The 8,953-nt window shown below is 36.5% G+C and overlaps 1 long non-coding RNA gene across 1 annotated transcript; it reads left to right on the forward strand.

Annotated features, from left to right (window-relative positions):
- Positions 1 to 6,051: 6,051 nt before the first annotated feature.
- Positions 6,052 to 6,703, forward strand: LOC130053404 (uncharacterized). Its single transcript, XR_008801983.1, has 2 exons — positions 6,052 to 6,310; positions 6,405 to 6,703. It is a non-coding gene; the product is annotated as an uncharacterized LOC130053404 (long non-coding RNA).
- The last annotated feature ends 2,250 nt before the right edge of the window (positions 6,704 to 8,953 follow it).

The following is an 8,953-nucleotide window of genomic DNA, read 5'->3' on the forward strand; positions in this document are numbered from 1 at the left end:
TTTTTTGCCTGTGAACAATCGAGACCAATGTATTACACGTACCACCTGTAAATGTATTAGCGAGCAAACTCAATACGCAGCTGCTCCATCTTCTTGCAATCTTATAGTCAATTCTTCCAGCAAATAACCATGGAAGGGTGATGTAGTGTTGACTTGAAATAACCTTAAGAATTGGGACGTAGCGTTGGCTCTTTGTGTTTTCCTCTAATTGCAAGTTCTTGAAGTTCTTATACATTTATCTATATGTATAATTTTCAAACCAAACATTGAAATATGTTTCTGTTTCAGTTCGCATTTTTTTTTAAACTTAAGTTGTTCATTTCGACCACTCCATGCTCTGTTTTCTTTGTCACATCAAGGCTGGGATCTAGAATGCTTGCAATCATTTAACAATGGCAGCATACATATACTGTAATATTTACATTTCCATTTTTCTTTACCTTTTCAAATTGTACTGGTAGCCATTTTCTCATTAATAGACTGCAGTTGTGAACATAGTGCGAGTAAATCCTGATAAATACGATACGTCTATTCTAACAATTGGGAATTCCGACAGAAATGAAAGTAAGCTATACATATGATACTTGTGGGTATACACTACAACCTTCACACTGGCATACTTCATGAAGCGACATAGTTCACACCTTCATGTATTTTCAGAATTCTGAAGAAAGTGTTGTACACACACATACTTTCTGCCCACCGTGTTTTACACAACCCAAGTATGCGCAGTATGTACTTGCCTCTAGACGACTCATCCAGGAAAATATGTGTTGCACCATCGATCATTTTTTTTTCTGACTGCAAGGAGTTTACATTTATGTGCAATACTTAGATTTGAGAACGTGGCTTTTACAACAAGTATAAACCACTGCCTTGTCGAGAGTTTTCATTTTGTTCTGGTGTCCATTTCCCCCCAGATAAATAGCCTTCTCATTAAATCAATGTGTATATCACTACTACTAGTACTTCTACGATTTTCTCTTGTATTGCTATACCGGTACCCATCGTTAGTTCTAAGTGAATGAAGAAAAATATTCATCACGAATGGTCATCTCATTTTTGTGATATCAAGGACTCTCATTTGTCGGTCACTGAGTTTGGGGTTGGAGATTTGTCATCAAAAGCCCGTTGTTCCTCTACCAAGTTTTCGAAGTTGTGACTTGAAACAAACTGGTTTGGACTGAAAGGTGAAGATAATGAACAACGACCAATCTCATACTAATACAAAATAAAGATTTGGGCAAACATGACCCCCCCCCCCTCCCCCATGTACCAGAGGTGGGATCGGTTGCCGAGGAGGAGTAAGAATTCCTCGTCGACTGGTCACACTCCAGTACTATGAATCAGCATTCACTGTGTGGGTCCATACAATGTACTTAATAGGAGCGCAATTTGCAATGAAGATGAAAAACGAAAGTTTGATTGCACACTTGTCGTTGATTGCAACATGTTGACTTCATGGATAGATCTGATATCTGCTTATCTGGTATCATCATACCTAACATACATTTATAACAATATTGCATATTTTTTATTCCGTGGGGATCCGCGTCAGAATAGGTCCTCAGTACCTCTTGCTTGTCGTAAGAGGCGACTAAATGGGGAAGTCCTTCGGATGAGACCGCAAAAACTGAGGTCCCGTGTCACAGCAGGTGTGGCACGATAAAGATTCCTCCCTGCTCAATGGCCATAAGCGCCGAGCATATACCTAGATTTCACAGCCCTTCACCAGGAATGGTAACGTCTCCATAGAAGTGAAATATTCTCGAGAGGGACGTTAAACAATATACAATCAATCGATCATACTTTTTATAGGCGCACATACGAATAAGTGAAGACAAATAACCACTACTTATTAGCTTCGATATTTCATTTTGCTGAGATTGTAATTTGTCGTTAGAAATAGAATGATGCATTGCTAGTTAGATGTGATGACAAAAAAGCAATCCCAATCAGCTTATATGGATGCGTGGAATGAAATCCTAAGTGAGACTATTCAACAACACCTACGTTTGGTAGATTCCACGGACTGAAGTCCAGAGTCCACGAGATGAAATATGAAATGAAAAAATTTAAACTGCACGTGACACAACACTCTGACGACACTTCTATGTTTAACCTGCCCCGATACTAAGATTCACAGCTTTGTAACAATTGTAAATCTATCTACAATTCCTTCCCTCCGGTTTTGATCAAAATACTTGTCCAGAATATCAACTTATCCTAAACTAGCCTGCGGACATTATGATATAGTTAACAAATACCTATAGAATAAACATTACCATTTTTATTTAATTACTCTTTCTTCTATGCGTATGTAGTTTGATATTTTTTGAAATACCTATATATTGAATAATGAATTGATTTCTATAAGGATTTTAAACACTAGTATCATGAGTATGATGCTATTAACAAAAATAGAGCGATTGAGTACATTTGATAGAGTTCTGTGTCCGACATCCCAAATCTGTAATAGCAACAATATGAGGGAAAAGTCATTGTCCTCGAATACCATCCCAGTCTGAATATAGATGAAATGTCTACTGCTTTCTTCTTCAAAGACTTGTTCTTCAAGAAAGCCATATTCGCCTGTAGATTGACAGCTATTTTTATTTTGTTGAAAGCAGAATCAAATCGACAGAAGCTATTCAACACTACAACCTTTTCTGTAAGTGATATTTGTCTTATAGAAGTTCTGAATGCAAAATATTATATATTGTTATGATCTTTATGGAATACATAGGAGATCACATGAATGGTTTTGGTATGAACTATGGAAGGAATGTGACGAGGGCCCATAAAAGTATTGCCCAAGCTGTTTGGAAGATTCTGCTTTCCAGCTTTTTGTTATACATCACTAACAAAACTAACCCCCATTCACAAATATTGAACGTCATAACAAACAAACATATATACAGTACATAAACTCCAGTTTAGGGCACCTGTAGGGTCTTGAGTTCCATGAATAGTTGACAAATTCCAGGAAAGAAATGGGTAAAATCAGATTGAAGTATACACCCTGTATTTCCTACAAATATACATGTACTTCTACTATTGCATCCAAACTTTTTAATTGCAAAGAAACTTTTCAATGCATAGATATAGACCATCTTATACTTAATCCACCTACGTGTTCTTGTTCTTAACCTCTTACAACTATAGTCCACTTGAACATGTCATTACTGTTGATGTTGATATAGATGAAAATGAGGACCTCAAATCACTTATTCGAAAAGGTCCTAAATACAGAGAACCTCGGTCTTCCAATTAGCTATAGAACTTATGAGATTGACCACTGCTCGTTATCTTCACCGTTCATGATGCCAGACGATGGGCTAAATATAAAAAAAGAGGAACTCGATACATTGTCAGAATGGATTAAAAGTATAAGAAGAATATCAAAATCCCGTATTAGACATTGTAAAACAAAAGTACGTACCATCTATCCTTCTGTGTTTAGTAAACCAGAAGTGATAAAATAATTAGATAGGTTATATGAAGAGTATGTTGTGCATGGTTCCAGCTGACAAAGCTTGTAACAACATTGTCTTTGTTTGTAAGGCTCATTATTACAACTGTATTCTAAACGAACTTTGCATTAATTCCACTTCTTATACTCTAACGGCCCTTCCAAAAGATGAAATTCTTTAAAACCATGTTTCAGTTTTAGACATATTTAATATCCCAGTCAATGGGTCGGATGAATATGAGTTACCGTACCTATACTGGATTCCTAAACTTCATAAAAACCCTTACAAAGATACATTGCTGGATCCAGTAAGTGTTCTACCAAGCCCCTATCTTTGCTCCTCACGAAAATATTAACAGCTGTGAAGGAGAAACTTCAAACGTAGCGTGTCACTACATATGCCAGAAGTGGTGTAAATCATATGTGGATTCTAAAAAAAAAATGAAATCGCAAAACTTTTCTCAAATCAACAACATAAAAACGTATGACTTTTCAACACTTTACACGACCATTCCTCATGATAAATTAAAAACTAGATTTTTATGACATCATAGACAGTTGCTTCTTCAACAAAAATGAAAAACGCAAATATTCATATCTAGTGATCAGTCAACCAAAAAATTACTTTGTTAAACACAACTCTGATTCCACGCTCGAGTACTCTGAAGTTGAAATAAAAAATATGCTGGAGTTCCTCATTGACAATATCTTCGTGGTCTTTGGTGATCAGGTCTTCTGAAAGTCTGTTGGAATTCCCATGGGGACGAATTGTGCTCCTCCTTTGTTGGCTGACCTGTTTTTATATTCCTATTAAGCAGAATTTATTAAAAAACTTCTACGTGAGAAGAAAAATCTCATGCTATGGCCTTCAATTCGACAATATCGACGACGTTTTATCTATTAGCAATAATAATTTTCACCCATATGTCGATTCGATATATCCCTGTTAACTCGAAATAAAACACCACAGAGTCGTTCACTTCTGCTTCATACTTAGATATTTTATTGAAAGTCGATATTAACGGCAAACTAACAATTCAACTTCATGACAAATGGAGTTCCGTGGGGATCCGGGTCAGAATAGGTCCTCAGTACCCCTTGCTTGTCGTAAAAGGCGACTAAATGGGAAGGTCCTTCGAATGAGACCGCAAAAACCGAGGTCCCGTGTCACAGCAGGTGTGACACGATAAAGATCCCTCCCTGCTCAAAGGCCATAAGCGCCGAGCAAGGCCTAAATTTTGCAGTCCTTCACCGGCAATGGTGACGTCTCCATATGAGTGAAATATTCTCGAGATGGACGTTAAAAATATTCAATCAATCAATCGTGACAAATGGGATGATTTCAGCTTCTCCATCGTCAAAATCCCATATTTATGTACATGTAGCACTATTCCATTATCACCTGCATATGGGGTTTACATCTCTCAACTGATTCTATACGCAAGAGGATGTTCTGCGTATGGTCAGAGACAGGCTACTAACAAATAAGTTGATGGTACAGGAGTTTCAACAGTCTCGTTTAAAATCAGCATTTCGCAAATTCTATGGTCGTTATAACGATTTAGTTGGCAATACAACCTATCATTGGGTCAAATTCTGTCTGACGTTTCATACCGATTGTTTGGCCGTTCTTGGCACACTGATTTTGACTACGGATAACTCCGTTTGCCCAATTAAGATATAGGGCTCGCGGCGGGTGTGACCGGTCGACAGGGGATGCTTACCCCTCCTAGGCACCTAATCTCACCTCTGATATGTCCAGGGGTCCGTGTTTGCCCAACTCTCTATTCTGTATTGCTTATAGAAGTTGAGATTGATCACTGTTCGTTATCTTCACCTTGCATTGATCACTGTCCGTTATCTTCACCTTTCAATTACCCTTTTGGTGGTCATATAATATGGATTTTTTCTCCATTCTTTAGACAAAATTAAGATAGGTTATGCGAGTTATATTTAAATACTCTATGTTCGATGTTTCCATGTTTGTTTTTATAAGATCATACAAACTGTGTTATATGTGTAGTGTGTGGTCGGGCTGTTAAAGGGGCATGAACACAATTGTGTTGAAAATTTTATTTTTCCATTTTTATTGTTAACAGTGCTTAACTAACGTTTTCCTATTGGTCAACCAAAATTTGAATATCAGTTGTTGAGTTACTTAAGAAATAAGATATCATTTTTGAATGTTGTTGGGATATGACATGAATTTGGTCACGTGATCAAATCCTATAACGCCCGAAGGGCGTTATAGTAGATTTGATCACGTACCAACTTCATGTCATATCCCAATAACATTCAAAAATGATATTTTATTTCTTATATTTATATTTTCTATTTTGATTTGTGTTCTTACCGAGCTTCCATGATTATGTAGCAGATGACCAAAATAACGATCGTAGAACACAAAATATAGTTCGTTAGAGTTTTATCGAATAAAAAATTAGGAACAATATAAAAGAGAATATAAAATAGAGATATTTAATTGAAAATGTTAAAAAAAGACGAAACATGTGTAAAATAAAGGTAATTTAGAGCGTAAAGTTAACTGAAATGACGACAAGAAGAGCGGAGTAAACTACATCCGTGATGTGATTTGGTCGCGAACTGCTGTCGACCGGTCTAGCTTACTAAGTTGAAAACGCTTGTTGATCACAGATTTCGACAGAAATTCAAAGGATCTGAGAGAATTGATGGTGGATATGATGGGTCAAGTTAACGTTAAGATCTTAGTCGGGTTTTTGGAAAGAAACAACGGTATGTTCATCGTTAGGACTCGCGGTAAACGTAGCCATGCAGGAGACGATTCAAGACAGTAGGACAGATTTAGACAAAGTGCAGGTAGGTTGCGTCTTTTATTTACCTTCAATGTGTGTAAAAGAAAATTAAAACGAACTGATGGAGTTTTTGTTCACTTGAGAAATTTCTGTTGTAGGATTTTAATGAAGACTCGCACCGGTACCCTGACATGAACATGAGTCATAGCCGTGATGGAAGTTGCCAGGAAACAACAGGTTAACTTATCATCATAAAGTAAATAGGCTTATAACTCTGTCTACATGTCTTCGCTTCCAATATCATAGAACTTTATAAAATCGCCATGCAGAAGTTGAAGACGGTACAGTATTATTAAAACTGTATAAAATGAAACAACAGAATGATATGTTTAATGTTTCTCTTTTATAAATTGATGAAATTCTTGTTTGTTTACAAAATAAAATCTGTAGAAATATCCTGCTGCGTTTGTTTTTGTTATGATATCATTGCAGTGGCGGATCCAGGTTTTACGAAGGGGGGTGGGGGTGAAAGTCAAGTATTAGCCAAAATACTCAGCCATTTTGGGTGCCAATCTGGAATTTTACTCGCACTATTTCTATTATTTAAATTTGTGGAGGGGGGTGTGTCTAAATCCCCCACTGCATTGCATAAGCAAGAACCCAGGTGAAAATACAGGAACTGACTTTTGAAGCGGTGATTGTATTCATACGCAAGAACAAACTGATCACGTGACCAAATTCATGTCATACGAAATTGAACATCGATTTCATTAGTACTGTCATATAAGGAAGTGCATTGGCAAATGTAAATATAAGTGAGATACAGCACTCAGAATTCTTTGTTATGTAAACAAGGCTCGTGCCATATTTTTGTTTACGTATAGATTGCTTGGTAGAAAATAGCATGTTTAAAACAAAATGAGATGTGCTAAACACTAGAAACTATTAAATTATGTTCAGAATTAACTTGAAAATTGAAAAATCTGTTTTAAACGAACTTTTACTGGTATATCTAGCTTATAGGTAAACAGAAACATGGCACGAGCTTTGTGTACATAACACAGATTTGTGAGCTCTGTATCTCCAATGTACCTCGACAACTGACATTCAAATTTTTACTGACCATTAGTAATACCTTATTTTAAACATTAAAAATGGAAAAATAAAATTTGAAAAGTTTTAGCTCAAATCGTATCCAAGCCCCTTTAATAAGATCATACAAACTATGTTACATATGTAGTGCGTGGTAGGGCTGTTAATAAGATCATACAAACTGTGTTAGGTGTGTAGTGTGTGGTCGGCCTGTCAATAAGATCATACAAACTGTTAGGTGTGTAGTGTGTGGTCGGGCTGTTAATTGAAATTTTGAGGCTTTTGGATTTGAGGAGGAAGAACGTATACTAGAAAGTGTCAGAATGATCTGAGAACTTTAGTCAGCATTATTTTTAATGCAGAATTTGAAAAATGACTTGGCTTTGATGTTTCCGTATATCGACATAATGGCAATATTAAGGGGTGGAGGCAACGTGCCCATCTATTGACCTTGTAAGATGCAAAATCCAGAACAAAGTAAAATGTAGAGGTTACTAGATTGTACAAAACAGAGAAAATTAAAACATTTGGGGAACAACTTAATTTTATGAACACTGAAAGAAATTTCTAGTCAACTTGACAAGGTAAAATTGTCAGGTTGACTGTCCACTCAATAACCATGCAGTTAGTCAGTTGACTGTTCACTCAATAACCATGCAGTTAGTCAGTCGACTGTCCACTCAATAACCATGCAGTTAGTCAGTTGACTGTCCACTCAATAACCATGCAGTTAGTCAGTTGACTGTCCACTCAATAACCATGCAGTTAGTCAGTTGACTGTCCACTCAATAACCATGCAGTTAGTCAGTCGACTGTCCACTCAATAACCATGCAGTTAGTCAAGTTGACTGTCCACTCAATAACCATGCAGTTAGTCAGTTGACTGTCCACTCAATAACCATGCAGTTAGTCAGTTGACTGTCCACTCAATAACCATGCAGTTAGTCAGTCGACTGTCCACTCAATAACCATGCAGTTAGTCAGTTAACTGTCCACTCAATAACCATGCAGTTAGTCAGTCGACTGTCCACTCAATAACCATGCAGTTAGTCAGTTAACTGTCCACTCAATAACCATACAGTTAGTCAGTTGACTGTTCACTCAATAACCATGCAGTTAGTCAGTTGACTGTTCACTCAATAACCATGCAGTTAGTCAGTTGACTGTCCACTCAATAACCATGCAGTTAGTCAGTTGGACTAGGATTGTTTATCAATGGTACTAACTGGTTTAGTCAAATTGACTTTTTCTATTATCAATATGAACTTTGTGTATTGTGAAGTTGACTTTAATAAATAGTAAATTTGATGCACGTCTTCGTCTCAAGGACTAACGATCTTAGTCACATTGACTATTCCAGATTAATTAGTGTTTCATTTGTATGTGTAAGTTATACTATTGTAATACTATACATGCAATTACTGATGTACGGTTTTAACCACATTAAAAGAAAATTAAAAAATTAGGATGTTCACCTTTTGAACTATTTAACGCTAATTTCTTTACGGCTAGACTATTATTTTTTTTCCAGACTCATCATACATTGTACTCGAATTAGGTTAAACAGCTATGCTTGACCAAATAATGATTTGTCGTTACAGTATAATGGGCCAGA

Source organism: Ostrea edulis, chromosome 1 (genome assembly GCF_947568905.1).
Source record: "Ostrea edulis chromosome 1, xbOstEdul1.1, whole genome shotgun sequence".
Classification (NCBI taxonomy): domain Eukaryota; kingdom Metazoa; phylum Mollusca; class Bivalvia; order Ostreida; family Ostreidae; genus Ostrea; species Ostrea edulis.